This window comes from Narcine bancroftii, chromosome 12 (assembly GCF_036971445.1).
Source record: "Narcine bancroftii isolate sNarBan1 chromosome 12, sNarBan1.hap1, whole genome shotgun sequence".
Taxonomy (NCBI): Eukaryota; Metazoa; Chordata; class Chondrichthyes; order Torpediniformes; family Narcinidae; genus Narcine; species Narcine bancroftii.
The window spans coordinates 55,665,278-55,687,942 of NC_091480.1; the positions used below are offsets into that span (position 1 = coordinate 55,665,278).

A 22,665-nucleotide genomic window follows, 5' to 3' on the forward strand; every position below is an offset into this window, starting at 1 on the left:
GTGACACTGGCTTTAATGACTTTAGCTGTCTCTTTGATGCAGAATATTTGATATAAATGAGTTTATTTAAAAGCTGGAATTGACTTTTTGGTCCACTGCTCTTTGTTTCTCCTGCCCTGCTTTAGTTGTCTTTCACAGTATGCAATTCTGTTGCCTTTTTATCACATCCTCAAGTTTTCTTCAGATTCATGGCATGAGCTATGGACCTGCCAATTGCTTTGCAAACAGCTTTTGGATAGACTCCATGATTAGGCAGCATGTTCTTGATTCTTAGTACAGGTATCCCCTGCCTTTCAAAAGTTTGCTCTATGCCACTTCATTTTTATGAAAGACCAACGTTACTACCTTTTTTCGCTAACCGAAAGAAATCTGAAGAGGATTTTCACTTTTACAAAAAAAAGAAAAACAAAAATAGCGTTCAGCAGGGCAGTGGGATCGGTGTGGGAACTCCTAGCAGGCTGTCGGAAGAGCACAGGGCAGTGGGTCTGGGAAGGCTCAAAAAAATTTCCCATATAAGTTGATGGTAATTGCTGCTTTGCTTTAGGCCATTTTGGCTTATGAAAAGTTTCATTGAAAAACTCTAGTTTCAGATAGAGGATAATTGTATTGCATCTTCGTGATGCCTTTATGTGGAGATGGTAGCAAATAGGACTGGGGCTCTGAATTTTCCCTTTTGCTACTTGTGAACTGCAGCAGGGTTCTCACTTTTACCCCTCTTTTCGAGCCCCATGAAGGAATAATGCAAAATAAGTTGCATTCAACAAATGTTTACCCCACACCTCAGTTTGAAACTTACACCAAGCACTAGAGTGGGCTTCTGCTCTTTTTATTTGGTGGGGGGCTGTTCTCCTATGAAAAGTGCAGTTGTGCATTCAAACTGTCCTCTTTCCCTAGACTGATGTTGGACATGAATTTTAATTACCATCACAATGCTTTTAAGTGTCTATTGCACCTTGCTATTTCATCACCGCTCTGCTCTAGAAGTTTCTGTCGGGGAGGTTTTAACTATAGAATTGCTCATTAAATTAACAGGATGAAGTGAGGAAATTTGTTGGGTCACTTTGTGCTTTGTATGTTGTGTGTGGTTGCCAGACAGAAATCTGTTTTCGATTTAGTTTTAAATACAGGCAAATCCCGCTTTATGTGATTTATTCATCCCATTTTTTACTTGAGTTAAGTGATTAATAGAATGAATGGGAATAATTACACTGAATCCCTGTCCTTTCAGATCGTCCATCAAGACATAAAAATATGTTTTTAAAAACAACTTTTAGCTGCATATAATGCCAAAACTGTTAAGGTTAATAAAAATAATTGTGATATTTTTCATTTATTTCATAATTTCATCATAACTAAACTATTTCTTAGAAAAATTTCTCCAAAGTTGACTACACAGATTTTGATTTTTTTTTTCTCATACAATTTCCTATTAAAAAAAAATCAAAATCTGTGGTAACTGAATTTTGTGTTGATTGAAGTAGCGTATAGCAGCGTCTGCCCGTAGTTGATCTGCTTGTTTTGATTTTTTTCATTTGAGTTTGGTGCACACTTTAACACCTCTGGTACTAGATGTAACCTCCAATTAATGAGATGGTTGTAGCCAGAGAGTGAGGAGACTTGGGTGATCTTGGTCTGTTTCCAAGTGCTATTTGGACATGAAATATTGCTCTGTAAGACATCAAGGTTAACTGGATTTGGAATGTTTTAGAAAGGCAAGTTGTTTTTCCCTCCTCACCCCAAAGACTGATTTTAATCGGAGATGGGTCGTGATTGCCAGGTCTCCCAAGGGTTGATGAATGGCTTGAGTGCAGAATTTCTCATTCCACTGTCCAAGGGCACTTAGACATTTTGCATTTCCCCACCATTGGTTGACTTTGGTTAGTTCACCCAAAGCTGGAAACCTAATAGAGGGTTTGCTTAAATATTTATGTTGGTTTAGTCACTTGAGCCATTTCTAATCCAACATTAGTGAGCTTTTATTTTCATTTTGGATACATGTGTGGATAGTGGCTGTAAGTGCATGGAAAATAAACTTGTTTTAATAAAAAGTTCTTTTGTACCTTGTATTGCATTTAGAATGTCTATATAGCATGCTGAGTTTCTTTTATTAACACTGTCGATAATTGCCATTGAAAAGGTGGTGATGCTGAACTCTCGAACAACTGGAGCCCTTCAGTTACTATTTATTGTCGTATTTCACCCTCCTAACCTTTTTTTTGGTTAGTTTTCCTTGCCTTGGTTTCAGTTTTCCTCTTCATCTTCCAAATGTTGGGTTACCGTGCTGCTATCGAGCATAGGGGTTGTGTGTGGCTCATTACCTGAATTGCTTGACTGAGCTTTTGTTTGTGTGGTGCACTGTTTCCCATCTGCTAACCTGTGTGAGCATTGACCCATTGTATGAATATCCACTCTCCCACCTGTTGCATTTTCTTTTGGAGTGAACTGGTGCACATGGGCCATTGCAAACATAATGAAAGGAATTATATAGTGAGTCTTTCATTTCCAAGGCTTCCAACATTTTCAATAGTTTTCGCACCAGATTTTGGACTTTATTGTCCTTTTGAGTGACAACATGTTGCATGTGCCTTTACATCAAATCTGTCAATAATATGGTAAATCTGGTGTACGCTTCCTTTATTTTTATGAAATGCATTCTCAGGTGATGTCAGATGTGACTGTTTCTTATTTGCCTCTTTACTGTTCACAGCTGTTTTCACATTGTCAAATGTTTTCAGCTCCTGTGTGTAAGGTAAAACATCATGAGATGGGAATGTGTAGGGAGTTACCCTGTACAGGGCTGTAACAAGAAGGGGAGGTGTCCTTGTACTCCTGTTAGGTAAAACATCATGAGATGGGAATGTGCAGGGCTGTAACAAGATGTGAATGCATCCTTGTACTTACAAGATAAGAGAGACATTGATGGATTGAGAGGCAGGAAGCTAGCAGGGAAAGGATAGCAACAGTTTTAGTCATTGGACAAGTAATGATATGATGATGTTCTAAGCACATATCCAAGGGTATAAAAAATCACCATTTTGCTGATAACGGCAGAATGCATTCTCCGACTAACATGGTTGGTCGCAAGTGTTACAATCCGGTAATAAAGAACAAAGAACCCTGATTTCGACTCAGCCTGGTGTTTGTCTCACTCATTCATGAACAAAGCAGACCTAACATGTGTCACTTTAATATTGTGTATTTCTTGTAAATGAATTCTTGGGCTGTCACTTTTATTGGCCATCTTACAGGATTTTCCAAGAGTCTCTCAGTATCAGAAACTACTCCATGAGTTGGAGAATGAACAAGTTGGTCTCCAGCTACAAGTGCACAAACTGCTGAGGTTGGAAGGACATGGAGCTCAGACAGCATCCATGGTTTGAAATTCACTGCCCATGTTTCGGTTTGGTGCCCTTAATTAACAAAGGATTCCAACCCAACACATTGACAGTCCACTTCTCTCCATGGATGCTGCCTGACCTGCTGAGCCCCTCCAACTTCTTTGTTCACCTTTGAACCCAATTTTAAACCAAATATGGTCACTGCTACATCAGAGACTGAGAGATCACTTTGTTGAGCATCTCGGCCCTGTCCGCCACAATAGCGTGGCTCTCCTAGTGGCTACCCATTTCAATTCCCCATCCTATTCTCTTGCTGACATGTCTGTCCATGACTCATGTACTGCCAAACGAGAGCACCCGCAAATTGGAGGAACAACACCTCATCTTCCGTTTTGGGTGCCCTCCAACTGGATGGCATTAACATTTGGCTTCTCTGGTTTCCATTAGACCCCCACTTCACCCCCCACTCCCTTCCCTGTTACCTTTTCCCCTGTCTGAGTGTGTTTGAGGGGGGGGGGGGTTCCTGTGTCTCCTTCCACGGAGCGAAAATCAATTCTCATTTCTCCTATTTATCATATCCAATGCCTGTGGTTAGTGTGGATGCTTCCCCCATCAGTCTTTATTCTGACACCTTCCTGTTCTTTGCTTCTTCCTTGAAGAAGGGCTCGGGCACGAATCGTCAGTAATGTATCTTTACCTCTTACAGAAGCTGTGAGACCAGTTGAGCTCCTCCAGCATTTCGGTGTGTTTTTACTACAATCACAGCATTTGCAGACTTTCATGTTTCACTCCAAATTTTAAAGTACCCAGCAAAAGACCTCTTTGTGAATTAAGGTTGTTTAGAGCTGGTTGATGTCAGCAGAAACAACTTTTTGGATTTGTGATATTCACAGTCACCTGTAATGCTTTGCAGATTGCAGAATGTCTGGCATTCTTATCATATCTTCCATCTGGAGATTGATTCTAATTTATATGTACAATTGGTTTAGCAACAGGCCTGCAAGGTATAATGCAGGCTGCTGAGTCAGTTTTTGTTCTGAATCCAAGCCAAGGCATTAGTTTTCAAAAGACAGTTCTGTGCTTCTGTGAAATCACTTGCTTTGATTTTTAGTTTTAAAAAAAAAAAAAAAAATTTGGAACACTGTACAAGTTTATTCTCGTCATTGAAACCCGTGCTGCCCAATTAACCCAAACCCCGTACGTTTTAAAGGGTGGGAGGAAACTGGCACGCCCTGGGAAAAACCCATGCAGGTCATTGGGAGAACGTACAAACTCCTTACAGTGCCAGAATGAAACCCAGATTACTGGTGTTGTAATAGCGTCACGCTAACCATTTCTTCCTGAACAGGTTGGGTATATTCAGGTTGAAGCCTCCTCTTCATTCTCTTGTGCGTTGATCAGCACATGTTCAGACAAGTTTGTGAGCCGTGTAAACAGTCCAGAGGTTCAAGTCCAAGAGCAATTGAGCAGAACTGACGCCCTGCTCCAATGAATGGGATTGGCTGGGCAGTAAAGAAAATGCTTAACCAGTATTGACACCTCTTAACTCGCTGTTCTCACTAAACGTTTTTCTCACTAAAATAAAACCAAAATTTCACCTGTCATTCTCTCTTTGACCTTTTGCACACATCCAGCTTGAGTGATAAATTGGTCAGCACAATACACTGCTCCAGTGACCCAGGTTTAATCCTGATGGTGCTGTGTGTGGAGTTCTCCCTGAGACCTCGTGGATTTTCCCCACATGGTTTAATTAATCATTGTAAGTGTGGGGACTGATGAAAGAGTCAAGATGAAATTGATAGGTATGAGAGAAAATCTTCTTTGGCTTGGCTTCGCGGACGAAGATTTATGGAGGGGGTAAAAAGTCCACGTCAGCTGCAGACTCGTTTGTGGCTGACAAGTCCGATGCGGGACAGGCAAACACGATTGCAGCGGTTGCAAGGGAAAATTGGTTGGTTGGGGTTGGGTGTTGGGTTTTTCCTCCTTTGCCTTTTGTCAGTGAGGTGGGCTCTGCGGTCTTCTTCAAAGGAGGTTGCTGCCCGCCAAACTGTGAAGCGCCAAGATGCACGGTTTGAGGCGTTATCAGCCCACTGGCGGGGGTGAGAGAAAATAGATTGCAGGGAAATGAGTGAGGAAATGGGATTGATGTAATTTCTCCACCTTCTGGCCAGCTTCTGCATTGTGAGGTATATGATTGTAATTCCTCTAGCAATCGCAAAGTGCCTTGGGTAACTTTATTTCTAATGTGCTTTATTGATGAATAATTTTGTACTGCAGGAAACATTACCAATTTATGTATAGCAAAATTAAAAAAAACATTGGTCAGGTGATTGGTGTTGTGATATGTGGTGTTGATTGAGGAACCAGTATTTTCCAGGACAGTTGGGGCTAACACTCTTGAAATAATGCCATGGAATTTTCTATATCCATGTGAGAAAAGCAACAAGTCCTTGGTTGGATATCTCGTCTGTGTGTTGGCACGAGGCTAGAAATAAGAAAGTGACTGAACCCACAACCATCTGATATAAGTGAGTATATTATCATTTGAGGCGTGGTTAATATCGAGAGGCAAGTCCTCATTCCACAGCACTTCACACTTGAATCTTGCAGTGAAATATGCAAATATGATTCACAGGAGTATTATCGACAAAATTTGATGTTGAGCAACAGTAGAAGTTACTGGGAAGGTCAACCACCAGCTCTCCACACATATCTTTACCTTTACCCCAGGAGAGGGCTGGAGTGACGATGGGATTTTGGTGGTCTCTTCCTTCTGCTGTTTGGACCTTGTGATTTGAAAGGTAGCACTTCCTGTTTAAAATCTTCCTATCTTTCTGATGCATTGAATACATTTGGAATTTATGCAGGCTGACTTTTATTTTAGCCCTTTGAAAGTGCAAATAATTTTTAGTGCTGTCAATGGGTACGTAATATTTTTGCTCATGAACAGGGTGCTGCTTCTTGGAACTTTGACTATTCAGGGCTGCTCTTGTCATCTGTTTGTTCAGATCTGGAAAATGATTGGACTCAATAAAAATGTTTTAATTGTATTGTCTTACATTGTTTTAAAGTTGTATTGCCCATTGCAAATTATAACTGATCAAATGCTTATTAAATTTTTTAAATTTTGACATACAGCATGGTAACAGGCCTTTTCGGCTATGAGTGCGTGCTGCCCAACCCCTGGTACGTTTTGAAAGGTGGGAGGAAACTGGAGTCCCCGAGGAAAACCCACACAGGCACGGGGAGAACATACAAGCTCCTTACAAACGGCGTGGGATTAGAATCCCGGTCCCAATCGCTGACGCTGTAACAGTGTCGCGCTAACTGTGCCAGTTATGCTGATTATTTTGTTTTCATTCTGCAATTGTTCGTGATTATTTTGAAACCATTAACAAGAGTGTTGCTAAGATGCATTTTAATTTCTTGCAAGGGCACAGACTTGTTGGAGTGGCACATTTTACGTATGTATCCATTGGAGAATGTTTCCATTCTTGTAAAGGAAATTTCAAGTTGATACCTGGAGATGAAAGCGAAACCAATGTTGTAATCAAGGGGCCATTTTGTCAGCTCCATCTGGTCCAACAGGAAATACTGTGAATGTATCTAATATGTTTTGATATCCTTTCATTCTTGTATGTGGATTTACTTTCACAGTGGCCACCACTTCATGCAGAAGCATCAAATAAGCCATCCAGGAATCTTCTTTCTTTTCAAGTTTTTTATTGAAATTCCACTTTGAAAAATGCAATGTGTAAGGATGCATGCTAAAAGTCAAAAAAAGGAAAAAAAAAATACATGCATTAGTTTAAATCATAGCTATGACATCCAAGGTACCCCACATTCTCAAATGACAGATTATATACTAATATTATATTATATATTTAAAAAAACTAAACACACTACAAAGAAAGAAGTTCTTTGGCAAAAAGAGGAATAAAGAACTTCTTATCAAAGTAATAAAATATCTTATTAGTCAAGACCTCTAAATTCATATGAAATCAAAGATTATGGAAAAATTCAAAAAGGAACCCCACAGTATTTGAAAATTCAAACCCAAAATTGAACATCGAATTTTCTCTAAGTTTAACCATGATGTGACATCAAGTAGCCATTGAGCATGAGTAGGCTGAGTGACGCGCCTCCGTCTGAGCAACACTGCCCGCCTTACCATAAGTGAAGTGAAAGCTAATACATGCAAATCAGATGCCGTTAAGATTATGCCACTCTCTACCAGGAAACCTCTGACTGGATATAATACACTTGCATGTTTGAATTTTTCTTTTGCTGAACTAGTTTGCATTTGAAGTCATTGTTTGTCAAGTGATAAGGGGAAATTGTTTTGTGTGCTATCCAGGCAACAGGTAGTGCAAAAATAAAGCAGAAATTTTGAAGAGAAACTACAGGTAAGCAGTGCAAGACTTTTTTTTGAACATAATAATTGCTCTACCATCGACAGCACTTTGCTAAAGCACAATTTACTCTCCACCAAAAGCTCAGTAAAGTCGATGGAAACATTTACACCATGTAGTTAAACTGTAAAGAGCCAAAGTAATGTTCCTTGTGGACCAATTGTTGCCACAAAAAGGAATGAACACATCCTCATCCAGGTCATTTATGAAAATCACAAACAGGAGGAGTCACGGAACCGATTCCTGCAGGATACCAGTGGTCACTGACTTCCATGCAGAATACTTGGGGAAGAGAGGAATCTGATATTGTATGGATCATAGAGCACTTAACTGATGCATATTGCCTTCTTAAGTCACCAACCTTCTGTCAGGATAGTGCATTCAGTTTCTAGAAAACCTTGATGCTTTGAAAACCCACTCTTCTGTCCAGAATACCTGTGACTGTTGTTTTTTTTTGTGTGTGTGTGTCAGCAAAAGCTACAGTGGTGCCCAGTAACTGGTACTTCTGTGTGTTTTTGTGCCTGCATTTTGTTGACGACTGGTTTGTCAAGCAGTTGATTTGCATGTTCTCTGCTTCACAACCTTTATTCTTGTGCTGAAAGCCTGTTAATTTTGCTGGTTTTTGGCACCTGTTGAGAATATTCCAATTTCTCAATTTTTTAAGCCATTTACTGTTCACACTACAGACCCCCCGCCCCCCACCCCCCCCCCCCCCCCCATGTACTTTATAACCAATCAAGTATCTCTCTGAAGTGCACTTACTGTTTGTGAATGAATTTCAGGAGTCTGAACCCTTGCACGTCACTCCTTTGCTTAAGATGTGGAGAAGAATGGGATTGTAATGGCCACTAGTAGTCAGTGTCATATAGGCCACAATAAAACTAAATAATAAAGGTGTTGTGGTAGATGTTGATGTATATGTGGACTTCCCAAAATCACTTGAAATTCCATTCTAAATAAGATTGGAAAGGGATGATAACTTCTGGAGTAGAGAAAACATGGTTTGAAGAGTCATTGGGGCAAAGTGAGAGAGTTCTGATGGCTGGAAGGTCGGAAACCAGAGATAACATATCATAACAATTACAGCACGGAAACAGGCCATTAGGCCCTTCTAGTCCGCACCGAACCAAACACCCCTCTCTAGTCCCACCTCCCTGCACAATGCCCATAACCCTCCATCTTCTTCTCATCCATATACCTGTCCAACCTTTTCTTAAATAATACAATTGACTCCGCCGCCACTATTTCTCCCGGAAGATCATTCCACACGGCTACCACTCTCTGAGTAAAGAAGTTCCCCCTCATGTTACCTCTAAACCTCTGCCCCTTAATTCTTAACTCATGTCCTCTTGTTTTAATCTTTCCTCCTCTTAACGGAAATAGTCTATCCACATCCACTCTGTCTATCCCTTTCATAATCTTAAATACTTCTATCAAATCCCCTCTCAACCTTCTACGCTCCAAAGAATAAAGACCTAATCTGTCCAATCTCTCCCTATACTCTAGATGCTTAAACCCAGGTAACATTCTGGTAAACCTTCTCTGCACTCTCTCCACTCTGTTTATATCCTTCCTATAATTAGGCGACCAGAACTGCACACAGAACTCCAAATTAGGCCGCACCAACGTCTTATACAATCTCAACATCACCTCCCAACTCCTATATTCCATGCAATGATTGATAAAGGCCAGCATACTAAAAGCCTTCTTCACCACCCTATTCACGTGAGTTTCTACCTTCAGGGAACGATGTACCATTACTCCTAAATCTTTCTACTCTTCTGTATTCATCAATGCTCTCCCATTTACCACGTATGTCCTATTCTGATTCTTCTTACCAAAATGAAGCACCTCACACTTATCAGCATTAAATTCCATCTGCCATTTTTCAGCCCACTTTTCTAAGCAGCCCAAATCCCTCTGCAATCCTTGAAAAACTTCTTCATTATCCACCATTCCACCTATCTTAGTATCGTCTGCATATTTACTAATCCAATTCACCACCCCATCATCTAGATCATTAATGTATATAACGAACAACAATGGGCCCAATACAGATCCTTGAGGCACACCACTGGTCACTGGCCTCCAACCTGACAGACAATTATCCACTACCACTCTCTGGCCTCTCCCTTTCAGCCAATGTTCAATCCATTTGACTATCTTAAAATTTATACCTAAAGACTGCACCTTCCTAACTAACCTTCCATGTGGTACCTTATCGAAGGCCTTACTGAAGTCCATATAGACAACATCCACTGCACTACCCTCATCCACATTCCTAGTCACCTCTTCAAAAAATTCAATCAGATTGGTCAAACATGACCTTCCTCGCACAAATCCATGTTGAGTGCTCCTGATCAGACCCTGTCTATCCAGATGTTTATAAGTACTATCTCTAAGAATTTTCTCCATTAATTTACCTACCACAGACGTCAAACTTACAGCCCGATAGTTGCCAGGCTTCCTCCTTGAACCCTTTTTAAATAACGGAACCACATGCGCAATGCGCCAATCCTCCGGCACTATCCCCATATCTAATGACATTTGGAAAACTACCGCCAGAGCCTCTGCTATTTCCTCCTTCACTTCTCTCAATGTCCTGGGGAAGATCCCGTCTGGTCCCGGAGACTTATCCACCTTTATATTCTTCAAAAGCCCTAAAACTACACCTTTTGTAATCTCTATATTCCCCATATTTACCCAATTTGCTTTTTTTTATCTCATATCTCCCAATATCCTTCTCCTTAGTGAATACCGAAGAAAAGAAACTGTTCAATATCTCCCCCATTTCTCTAGGCTCCACACACAGTTTTCCGCTCTGATTTTCTAAGGGACCAATTTTGTCTCTAGCTTTCCTTTTACCATTAACATATTTGTAGAACTCTTTTGGATTAGTTTTCACCCTGCTTGCCATAGTTTCCTCGTACCTTCTTTTAGCTTTCCTAATTCCTCTCTTAAGATTCCTCTTACATTCAATGTATCTTTCAAACATCTCCTTAACTCCATGCTTCTTATATCTAATGTACGCCTCCCTTTTTCTTCGAACCAAGTTTCCAATATTCCTTGAAAACCACGGCTCTCTCAAACCTTTTGCCCCTCCTTTTAACCTAACAGGAACATAAAGCTTTTGCGCTCTCAAAATCTGATCTTTAAAAGACTTCCATCTCTCTACTACATCCTGCCCATAAAACAAATTGTCCCAATGCACACCCTGCAAGTCCTTTCGCATCTCCTCAAATCTAGCTTTTCCCCAATCAAAAACCTCAACCCTTGGCCCTGACTTCTCTCTTTCCATAATGACATTGAAGCTGATGGCATTATGATCACTGGACCCGAAGTGCTCGCCAACACTAACCTCCGTCACTTGATCCATCCCATTTGCCAACAGTAGATCTAACACTGCTCCTTCTCTGGTCGGCACCTCTACATATTGTTGTAAAAAACTATCTTGCACACATTTCACAAACTCTAACCCATCCAGTCCTTTCACAGAATGTGTTTCCCAATCTATATGTGGAAAATTAAAATCTCCCATAATTACAACCTGTGCTTATCACAAATATCTACTCTCTCCCTACAGATTTGCTCCTCTAGGTTTCGGTCCCCTCCGGGTGGTCTATAATACACCCCTACAAGTGTAACCTCTCCTTTCCTACTCCTCAGTTCCACCCAAATAGCCTCCGTGGATGTGCCCTCTAATCTATCCTTCCTAGGCACCGCTGTAATATTTTCCTTGACAAGCAATGCAACCCCACCTCCTCTTGCCCCTCCGACTCTATCACACCTAAAACAACGAAACCCAGGGATATTCAGTTGCCAATCACATCCCTCCTGCAACCATGTCTCACTAATCGCTACCACATCATACTTCCAAGTATCAATCCACACTTTCAGCTCATCCACCTTTTTTACAATACTCCTGGCATTAAAATATATGAATTTCAGAGATTTCCCAATTTTTAATCCCTGTTTTCCCTCATCTTTAATAACAACATTATTTACTCTTCCTGCCAATTGCCCTTCATCTTCTTCCAGAGCATTTCCCTTCTCTATCACCTGCCTATCCATATTCAAAAACTTTCTTTGTTTGCATTCTAACCTTCTCCTTACTGCTCTGTACTATTTTGTTCCCTCCCCCCAACCATTCTAGTTTAACTAAAAGATGATATGAATAAAAGGTTTTTAGCAATTAGTGGTTGAGATTTGTAACACACATCTTGATAAGAGGTTTTGGAAACATTTTGAATAGTAAGATTTGAAAGACAATTGGATAAATACTTTCAAGGACAGAAGATTACAAAACTTTCAAGGATAGAAAAATGCAGAATTGCAGAAATGAGTGAGGAAGATGGAACTCTACCAATTCAGACCTGGGGCAGCCTTGACTCTGCTTGAAGCCTACAGTCTGTAGTGGGTGTATGCAAACAACATTGAGTAACATTGGAAGTCACCAAGGGCTTCCTACTGTCAAACTGAGCATCTTTCCTGCTTAAGACTTGAAGCAAGTTGTGAATGTGTTGGCTGCTTTCCCTGGGCAGTCCACTAGCTGCTTAATGAGGAGGAAATCAACAGCTTTGCTTTTTTTAAAAAAACAAAATTGTTTACTTGAGACTTAGAGCATTACACACAGTCAGATGAGGTAACATCTCTAACAAGCAGGGAGCAGTTTTTGGTGTAATTCGTTGACAAAGATGAAATTTTAGTCAGAATTCAGGGGGCAAAGAAGGGGAGGTTGGAAAGAAGATGGGTAAAGCGATGGAAGGTCCAATGTGAAAGTAGCAGGTATTGATGTGCATTTTTCCTGTTTCAGTCTTTGTTATTTTCTGTTTGTTTACATGTCTTGGAGCTGAAATCCTCAAAAATGCTTTTGGTGGTCCTGAGTTTCTCAGGCTGTGATCTTTTGTATCCCCTGTCCAATACTGTTAAAGTTGCTTGAACTGGCATGAATTTTGGGTGTTCAATTGTTTCTGTAAAATATCAGTAAAACAAATTTTTGTTTGTTTTAGTGCAAATTTTAGTGCAAGTTTTATTGGTAATGCTGTCATAAATACTGAGCCCTTAAAAGTAACATTCATAAAATATCTTGGACTTGACTCCAATTTACTTTGGCTTCTATTCTTAATCGGCAGACTCGATGGGCTGAATAGCCTATTTCTGCTCATAGGTCTTGTGGTCTTCTCAGCCTTGGACTCTGGCCCCCTTAGGACTGTGCTCAAAGTTTTTGGGTCCCCTTGCCTGTGAACCAGTCAAGTTTTGGTTTCTTCCAGAATTCTCTCCTCCCTACTATATAAACATTAAAAAAATTGTTACGCAAGGTGAAAAACAAAGCAAAACTTTTATTGAAATCGAATGCACTGCGACCCCCAGGGGGTGGGGAGTGTTGTAGGGTCCCCCACCACCCAACCCCCTGTTGAGAATGGCTGGTCTAATTATATGCCCAACAACTCGTATACAAAGTGCTATTTAAAGATGGCTAAGTACAAGGTTCCTTTCCTGACAATCTTTTAATATGATTACACTGGCTGTGCAGACAATGACATCATGGATCTTGAATGTCAGAGATCCTATTGAACCAACAGCTGTTGGCAGCAGGGGGTTTCAGTAAAGAGGGGAAAGTTCTCTGTGCAGATGGCTAGACCTTGGTGGAAAGATTTTTCCACAGCAGTGGCGACTGATGCAGCTTCATTTAAGTTCTGGATCAATTTGCTAGTGGCCTGATTGCTGAATAGAAAAACAGGAAAATTAGCTTGAGGTGGTGTGCAATTATTAAATGAATTTAAACAATTGTGTAAAAATAACCAGGGAAATTTACAATAATTAAGGCAAAGGATGAGACAAACACTCAAAAGTTTCAGCGTCTGGCAAGCCACAAATCTGGCCTGAGATGAGTCATCGTCTCTTGATGGGTTGCATGCCAACATACCAACAGCACCTAATAGCCTGAATTCACCTGAGATTGTCTGATCGCAAAAGCTAAGCAGGCTCAGGCCTGGTCAATGTGATAGTACAGATTCTATCACCAATGTGTATACGTACAGATGGTAGTGTAGGATGACTGTGATTGGCTGAGAGTGTAGCCACACCTACTGGCAGGTCTTAAAGGATTGCTCCTAGCCAGACCAGGTCATTCTGGACTGGTCGATCTACTTGCGATATGCTCCAGTCTTTTAGTTAATAAAAGCCTTGGTTTGATCAACAAGTCTTTGGTTCTTTTGACGCACATTACAGTCAGTACTTGTAGGGAAGCCCACCTAGGAACACCAGGTGCTATAGGTTTCTGCGAGGCTCGCTGGACAAATTGGTGACTCTCTGTCTGCCTTATGGTTGACAAAAGTTAAAGAATTTCATATATGCAAAATGACAATAATGGAACCTTTACTGTGCCAGATCTGAGTGCCTGGATTTCAATTTGAATAATGCTGCATATGCCTTTTTAATTAGTTGTCAGTCAAAGTGACTTCACAACAAAAGTATTTCTGGAGCACAAACTGGGAATGAACTTGAAAATAAATGCAAATCATTCTTTATCATTTTTAAATCTTCAACGTCACCACTCGAGCAATTTCCTGTTAACCCCGTAGATCAAACCTAACCCTTGGTTGTAGAGCTGAAGTATGCAGGTGACTTGTGTTTGTGCATGTTCAAGGCCACTGTCATCTCATTCACTGCAGCCGACTAGGCTGCGCACCCTGTATCATGATGTTATTATTGCACTGAGTACAAAGCTCATCACTTGTATGCTACAGCAGTCATTCTCAACTGATGCCCCTCCCCAGGACTCTGCTCAAAGTTTATGGGCCCCCTTCCCTGTGAAGCAGTCAAGTTTAGTTGGTTTCTTTCGTACTTCTCTCCCACCAACATTTTAAAAAATATATGTTATGCGAGGTGAAAAGAAAACTAATTAAAAAGGTGTATGCAGCATTATTGAACAAATATTTTGTGTCAGTCTTCACGGTGGAAGACACGTCCAGCATGCCCAAGTGCGGAGTTAAGGATGCGAATGTTGGGGAGGGCCTTGATAAAATAGTTGTTACAAAGGAAGTAGTGATGGAGAAACTAATGGGACTAAAGCCAGAAAAATCACCTGGTCCTGATGATATGCATCCAAGGGTTCTGAAGGAAATGGCAGAAGTTATAGTTGATGCATTGGTGGTCATAGACCAAAATTCCTTGAATTCTGGGCAGGTCCCGCAGACTGGAAGACAGCAAATGTCATGCCACTTTTTAAGAAGGGATGTAGGCAGAAGACTGGAAACTATCGGCCAATTAGCTTGACGTCTGTAGTTGGAAAAATGCTTGAAGCCATCATTAAAGATGAAATAGTGAAACTTTTGGAACGTAAGGGTTCAATCAGGCAGACACAGCATGGTTTTAGAAAGGGAAGATCTTGTTTGACAAACTTGTTAGGATTCTTTGAGGATATAATGGGTGCGGTGGATAGAGGGGAACAAGTTGATGTTGTATATTTGGATTTCCAGAAAGCGTTTGATAAGGTGCCGCACAAGAGACTTATCAGTAAGTTACAGGAAAGTGGAGTCCGGGGAAGTGTATTGGCCGGAGAGAAAATTGGTTGTCTGACAGGAGGCAGAGAGTCGGGATAAGTGGGAGTTTTTCAGGTTGGCAGAGAGTGGTAAGTGGGGTGCCGCAGGGGTCGGTGCTAGGCCCACAACTGTTCATCATTTACATTGATGACTTGGAGGAGGGGACAAAATGTGGTGTAGCCAAGTTTGCGGATGACACCAAATTGAGTGGAAGAGCAAATTGTAATGAGGTTGTGGAGAGTCTGCAGAGGGATATAGTTAAGCTGGATGAGTGGGCAAAGGTCTGGCAGATGGAGTACAATGTTAGTAAGTGTGAGGTTATCCACTTTGGCAAGAAAAATAAAAGAGCTGAATATTATTTAAAAGGGTGAAAAACTACAGCATGCTGTTGTGCAGAGGGACTTGGGAGTGCTTGTGCATGAATCGCAAAAAGTTAGGTTGCAGGTGCAGCAGGTTATTAAGAAGGCAAATGGAATGTTGGCCTTCATCACTAGAGGAATTGAATTCAGGAGTAGGGAGGTAATGTTGCACCTGTATAAAGTACTGGTGAGACCGCACCTGGAGTACTGTGTCCAGTTCTGGTCTCCATATTTGAGGAAGGATATAGTGGCTTTGGAGATGGTCCAGAGGAGGTTTACTAGGTTGATCCCTGGGATGAAGGGGTTGACTTATGATGAAAGATTAAATCGTCGGATTGTATTCGCTCGAGTTCAGAAGAATGAGAGGAGATCTTATAGAAACATATAGGATTATGAAGGGTATGGATAGGATAGATGTAGGAAGGTTTTTTGAGCTGGCTGGGGAAACTAAAACTAGAGGACACAGTCTCAAGATTCAGGGGAGTAGATTTAGGACAGAGATGAGGAAAAATAGTTTTTCCCAGAGAGTAGTGAATGTTTGGAATTCTCTAACCAGGGAAGTGGTTGAGGCTGCTTCATTAAACATTTAAAATTCAGTTAGATAAATTTTTACATGATAGAGGAATTAGGGGATATGGGAGAAGGCAGGTAGGTGGAGTTAGGTCATAAATTAGATCAGCCATGATCTTACTGAATGGCGGAGCAGGCTCGATGGGCCATTTTTGGCCTACTCCTGTTCCTACTTCCTATGTTCCTATGCTTTTGGAGAGTTGTGGCCCCCAGGGGGTCTGTGCTGGGGTAGTCCAGAGGTTGCAGCTGGGTGGCTAAACAAGGAAGCAATCCCTCTGATGGAGGGGCGGTGTGGTGGGAGTAAAGAACGTGGTAATTTTGGTTTTTTTTTTAAACTTGAAACTCTGAAGTGGCAAGGCAGCCGAAGATTAGAATGTGGGATACATGGCTGCAGCAGGCAAAGCAGGCAATGGAAGGAAGCAATAAATGGAGGTAGATGCTTGAAGCAAGCTGAAATTACTTTAGTGGAACAAGAGCACAGTGAACTGTTGTCATGTGTAGCGGTCCTTTGTAGTAGACTGCTGTTTTTTGTGTAAGGCTTTGGGCATCCCTTTTGAAATGTCTCAAAGCACTTCATGTAGCAATGAATTAGTGTTGTTACTGTTATGAGAGGAAACAGCAGACAATTTTCATGCAGTGCAAGTTTCAACAAGCACCAATGTAGTGAATGGCCAATAACATCTTATTGATGGAATGATATCCAGGATGCCAAGAATCCTTTCTCTGCTCCTTGGTACTTGGGGATCTTCCACAGATACCTCCATTCACAAGGCCTTTATTTTAATGTCTCTTTCCCTTGCTGACATGTCTTTCCATGGTCTTCTGCACTGCCAGATTAAGACCACCTGCAAATTGCGGAACACCTCATCTTCCATCTGGGCACCCTCCAACAGGATGGCATTAGCATCAACGTCCCCGATTTCTGTTAAACTTTCCCTTGTCTCCTTTTCCCCAGTTCTGTCTCTCTCTTCCCTTTTCCCTCTGTATCCTTTCACGGAGCCAAAAATCAATTCTCACCTTTCCTCTTATTGGTCTGGACTCCTCTCCCAGCTATTCTTCAGTCTTTATTCTGACACCTTCCTATTCTTGACTTATTCCTTGAGAAAGGGTTCAGGCCTGAAACATTGATAATGTATCTTTACCGCCTGTGGACGCTAAAAGACCGGCTGAGTTCTTCCAGTATTTCTGTGCTTGAAACTATTATCATGAATGACATTTCAGATTATTTGCAAGAATAGTTTGTACATTGGCCATTTGGCTCATGAGTGGACATCTACCTGCTTTGGAAATGTTGAAGAACTTGCTCTGATGGTAAGATTTTTTTGAGCACCAAAGAGGTGATCAAACCAGTAAGAAAATCATTTTGTTGCACACTTTGGGCATTGCTGCAAGTGCCCAGGACTTGCTGAATGGGTGGTGTGAGTTTGTGTGCCCAATAGCTGAGTTAATGCAAACTTGGACCAATTAAAAATGCAACTACTGGAGAATGTTATTTTTGAGGCAGCTGTTTCCATGACACTGGGCAAGAAATGTTTTCAAAAGGTTTGCTTCCTGAAATAAAAATTGGGGATTATGCTTCAAGCTGAACACAAAGTTAATTTCAGATTTCCTCTATCATGTAGGAAGTTAGAGAAACATTAAATTAACTTTTATTGAATTTAACATGTTTAATTGCATATCGATGCTGACACATTGCGATAGTTCAACTGACCGAGGTTTTGCTGTTGATTTTCGTTTGTACTCAGCATCGTGTCAGTGTCCAACAATAGTCGACTAGCACTGACGGATTCCAGTTGCCCTGACATTGCTTTTCCGTGGTCACAATGTCCTGGTGAAACCTTTCACCGAGTTCGTCACTGACGGCACCAAGATCAGCCGGGAAGAAGTACGAGTGCGAATGCAGGAAATGAATTTTCAATGACATGTTTTTGTCTGCTTGAAGTAGACAAAATATGACAGGAAATCACAAAAATTGGTTTATATATATTTTTTAAATAAAAGGTACATGATGGGAGAATTTTAAGGTGATTTTCATGATCAGCAGCCCAAAATCTATAAAATACACTCAAAAGTGTTTAGGAAGCAAAATCTACATTGTCCAGTGAAATTTTGCAAGTTTTATCCATCTAACACTTTGGTGCTTAATGGAGACATCAAGAACTGTTAAAAGGTTTTTAAACTTCCCCCTCCTGGGAGTGACATCTTGCTTTTAAATTTTAAAATTAAATTAATTTTTTAAAATTTTAAATTTAAATATTTTTAAATTTAGACATACAGCATGACAACTGGCCATTTTGGCCCATGAGCCCATGCCGCCCTATTAACCTACACCTCCAGTACATTTTGAATGATGGAAGGAAACCAGAGCCTCCCAAGAAAGAACCCACATGGACACAGGGAGAAAGTACTAGCTCCTTCCAGACAGTGCAGGATTCAAACCCTGGTCACAACACAGTGTTGCGCGAATTGCCCATTAAGTTTGATAAATTCATTCCCATTAATATTGAGTATACTAAAAGAATTATGCCATCAATGGACCTGCTCCCCAAATAAAAGGATTCTGTTTAAATGGTGCATGGTTATATTGTGAAGCTGTGTTTTTCTTTGCCTTGATTGAACGTTTCATTTGTATTATTCACGTTACTTTGTCTATGGCAGTGACCTGAGCAAGAATGCCATTACATCAGCTACAGTAGTGTACACTGCCCCATTAAAGCAAGAGGCCAGTGAACCTTAAATCTTTATGGTGTCATTTGTTGCAAAATTTAACTTGCTTGATCATTTTGCAAGTTATTACAAAATGGGCAATCACTCCTTCAAAAGAGGGAGAGACTTTGTACCTTGGAACTGTATTACCAGTAAATAATGCAGCAGGGTGTGAGCAGTGAAACCATATCCTGTGCTATCTCTTTCTGTTGCCATCAATGTGCATTTACAGTAATTATTGTATGATCTTGTTTCATTTACTCTGGACTGAAACGGTTGGTATTCCACAAGGTGGCAGCAGTACTGTGGGGCAGACTTTCTTTACCATGGAAGCAGAGACTGATCTTTTTGTGGTGCATAAAGTCTGGAGTTGGTGCTATTTGAATTAAAGCCTGAAACCGATCAGATATTTGCTTTTGGGCAACCTTGTTTGGCAGCACGGTTAGTGTAGTGGTTCGCGCAACGCTGTTACGGCACCAACAATTGGGACTAGGGTTTGAATCCCATGCTGACTGTAAGGAGTTTGTACATTCTCCCTGTGTCTGTGTGGGATTTTTCCTGGCTGCTCCGGTTTTCTCCCACTTTTCAAAAACGTACCAGGTTTGTAGGTCATTTGGGTGTAATTGGGTGGCACAGGCTTGTGGGCCAAAAGGGCCTGTGACTGTGCTGAAAATCTAAATTTCATCTGTTATTTATTCAATTGTCTTAGTTTGACCAGAAATTATACTGAAGGAACTCTAGTGTTTATGCAGGCATAATAAAAACATGAGCCTGCTTGGGAAGGAAAGCCTGTAGGAATCTATTGGGGAGGCCACGGCCATGTTTTTTTGGTGCATCTTTCTATGGTACAGTATACCATCTTCCTGCTTCTCTTTGTGGATGTGAGGCAAGGAAGAGTAAGGTGTCCAACAAGGAAAAGTGATATCTGATGAGGATTTTGTTTTGGGTGAGAGGAATGGTTTTGATCTGCAATGGTACAAACCCATTTCAAAATGAAGCAGTTCTGCTGATTTTTTATTAGTATAAAATGCAAGATCACCTGTGGTAATTCCTAAACTGCTTGCAGCTATGAGGTCAGTCTGATTGCAATATTTCCCAGCACCTGGGATTAGTTTGTGCAAGGACCTGATGTTCCCGCTACATTCCTCCTGATGAAATTGTGGAACACTGTGAACAGAAAATGGGCCTCCTCTCATCTGTGATAGCTCATCATAGAAAGACAATTTAACAGTGTAGTAATCAAAAGTGCTTGAATTTGAAAGAAAGTGCTTGTGTGGTCATGAGCAGATTATTCAAGTGCCAGTTTGTTGTTTTTTTGGTTACGTCGTCCAAGAAAGCCACTCTGGGTTACCAGTTTAATTGTAACCAAGCTAGATCCTGCCACAAAGTTGTAGAATTGATATGACCCTCGCTCAGTCATTGCTCAACCACTGCTATGGTGCAAGCCTAAACCTTTGTGTGTGTTTATGATACAAAACTTGGAAATATAGCTAATAGTGAGGAAAATAGTAATGGACTGCAAGTGGATAAAAGGGACAGATGTGGCAGGTGAAGTTGAATAGAGCAGTGTGAAATCCTCGTTCTTTGGTTGAAGGAACAAAATGAGAGAATGCAGAATAAATAGCACACTTCTAATGAATGTGCAGGAACAAAAAGTTTGTGTATACGAATCTTTGAAAGTGTCAGGACCCATTGAGAGGGTGGTGGATCCTGGGCTTGATAACTTGAGGAAGTGAGTACAAAAACCAGGAACCATTTTCAATTAAACTTCAGTTACAGCTGCGAGCAGAAAGGGAGTTGAACCTTTTTATATAACATCGATTTGGTTGCAATTAGAGTATGATGCCTAGCTCAAGTTACCATGTCTTTTTAAAAATGTATTAAGTACTAATGATTTTGGAGAAGAGAGATTTCCACTACAATATCAAGGTGGAGAAACAGAAGTTGTTGTTCTTGGAGCAGAGGAAGGTTGAAAGAGAAGCCAAAGTTATGGGTTTCAGCAGGTAAATTGAACTTTTATACCATTGTCAAAGTGTTCAAGACCTAGCAGTGGGGCAGATTCAAGGTAGACAAAAGATGTTGGACAGGTGTGGGGGGGGGGGGGGTGGATGGGGGGGAGCTTTGTTCATATTGGAGGTTATAAACTGGTGCAAATCATTGATGAGAACTTTCAAAAGAATTTTGGATAGAAGCTTGTTGGACTGTAGAGAGGATGGAGGAGGGGGAACGGGCCACACTAGATAATTTGAGAGAACTGCCATGGACTAGCTTGACAAAATAGCTATTTGTTATCCACCTACTGCTGCCCTCTGTATAGCAATAGCCCTTTTTCCACTGGCATCCCAGTTAATTGGCCGTTTGTGCTGTTTCCACTGGGCCACTGACTGCTTTTTCACTGAACACGACTCATCCCTGGGGATTGGAGTGTTTTACCTTTGAATGGAATGGATGGAAGTTTTCCTTTTTTCCACTGGTTTAATAGGCATGTCAGCATCAGCTGATGCCAGGGATATGAGTAGGGGTAGAGGCCATCAATCCCTGGTGTGATTTGACGTCATTTAACACTGGCGTGTTAACCAATTGACCAAGATTCAATTGATGTTTTATGACGTTTATAATTTGCATATTTGGTTTTGGTTTGGTGACATTGTTTCAAGAGCCCCTTTTTTTCTGTACTGTACATCTCCAAATATAGTTCCTCCTGTAAAGTGAGTGTATTGGAGAAAAAATTGAATGAATAAAAGTTCTTGGGATTCTCAATAATTTGAATGTTTTTGTAGCTTCCAAGCAGAGTGCTGATTAATTTGAAATGCAGTAGCCTCTGGTTAGAGAGGTTCTGCTCTTGGTGCTTTCTCTTTACCATGGGAAATGTACAAAATCAGCTGTCTCTTTGAAAATGGCTACTTAGTGTAACCCTTGCCTGGATTTGTTGAAATCTTCATGCAGAAGAGAGGGAAATCATTTGTATGAAGAAACAATTCTCTGAAAACAGCTGCAAGAAATTCAAGAGTTTTGAGAAGTCTGATGCCTACTCCATAATTACTTTTGAGCAACAATTCAAAGAATCTGAGTTTCAACACAAAACTGACTGAACTTCAAAAGTTTTGTTCATGACGATAAATTCTGATTCTGAAATGAAGCATACATTTGTGGAAAAGAAAGTTTGCATACCTGCTTTCCTGTTCAAATATCATATATCATACATTGTTCCAGAACTGGTGTTTTTTTTAAAAACATGAACCCTTTTTTCAAGTTCTTTCGAAGATGGTAATTTAAGATTTTCTTTAGATTGAGACATTGGGTCGTCGCATGAGCCTTTTTGGATCTCAATGAAATCTGTTACCAAATCCTTCCCAATTGGTTTGGTACTATTCCATTCCAGTGGGTGGACAAATGTTTTATGCCATGAAGGTTTGGATTATTCTTTACTAATCCTATCAATGTAGATGGCAACCTAAAATGTGGTGTCTTCAAGTGAACTGGAGTATTTTTTTGCTCTTTTTGTACGTGAGCTGAAACTATTCTGTTGAAGGACAGCTTGGACCTTCATTATAGGAAAAAGAAAATCTAAATTGCATCACCTTGAACCCCCAAAGCCCAAATGATGCATGGGTTCTCATGAACTTGGTACATTTTTTTTAAGAATATAGGTGAATATGGCCCCTTTTTGTTTGTTTTTCAACTCGCCAAGTTGACCAAACTGAGCAGATGAGTTTGGTTGAGGAATGTGTTAGCC

General features: G+C 40.7%; 1 protein-coding gene across 4 annotated transcripts in view; it reads left to right on the forward strand.

Moving 5' to 3' along the window:
• Nucleotides 1-22,665, forward strand: part of lima1a (LIM domain and actin binding 1a) — a 115,177-nt gene that overhangs the window by 42,389 nt on the left and 50,123 nt on the right. The window contains exon 1 of one of the 4 annotated variants that reach the window (XM_069905921.1): nt 5,958-6,139. The exons of 1 other annotated variant lie outside the window; for it this stretch is intronic. The gene's annotated coding sequence lies outside the window, so the exon portion shown is untranslated. Of the gene's footprint in view, nt 1-5,957; nt 6,140-7,723; nt 7,745-12,432; nt 12,536-22,665 lie in introns of those variants that run through there. 2 more of the 4 variants (XM_069905922.1, XM_069905923.1) reach the window with 2 other exon arrangements.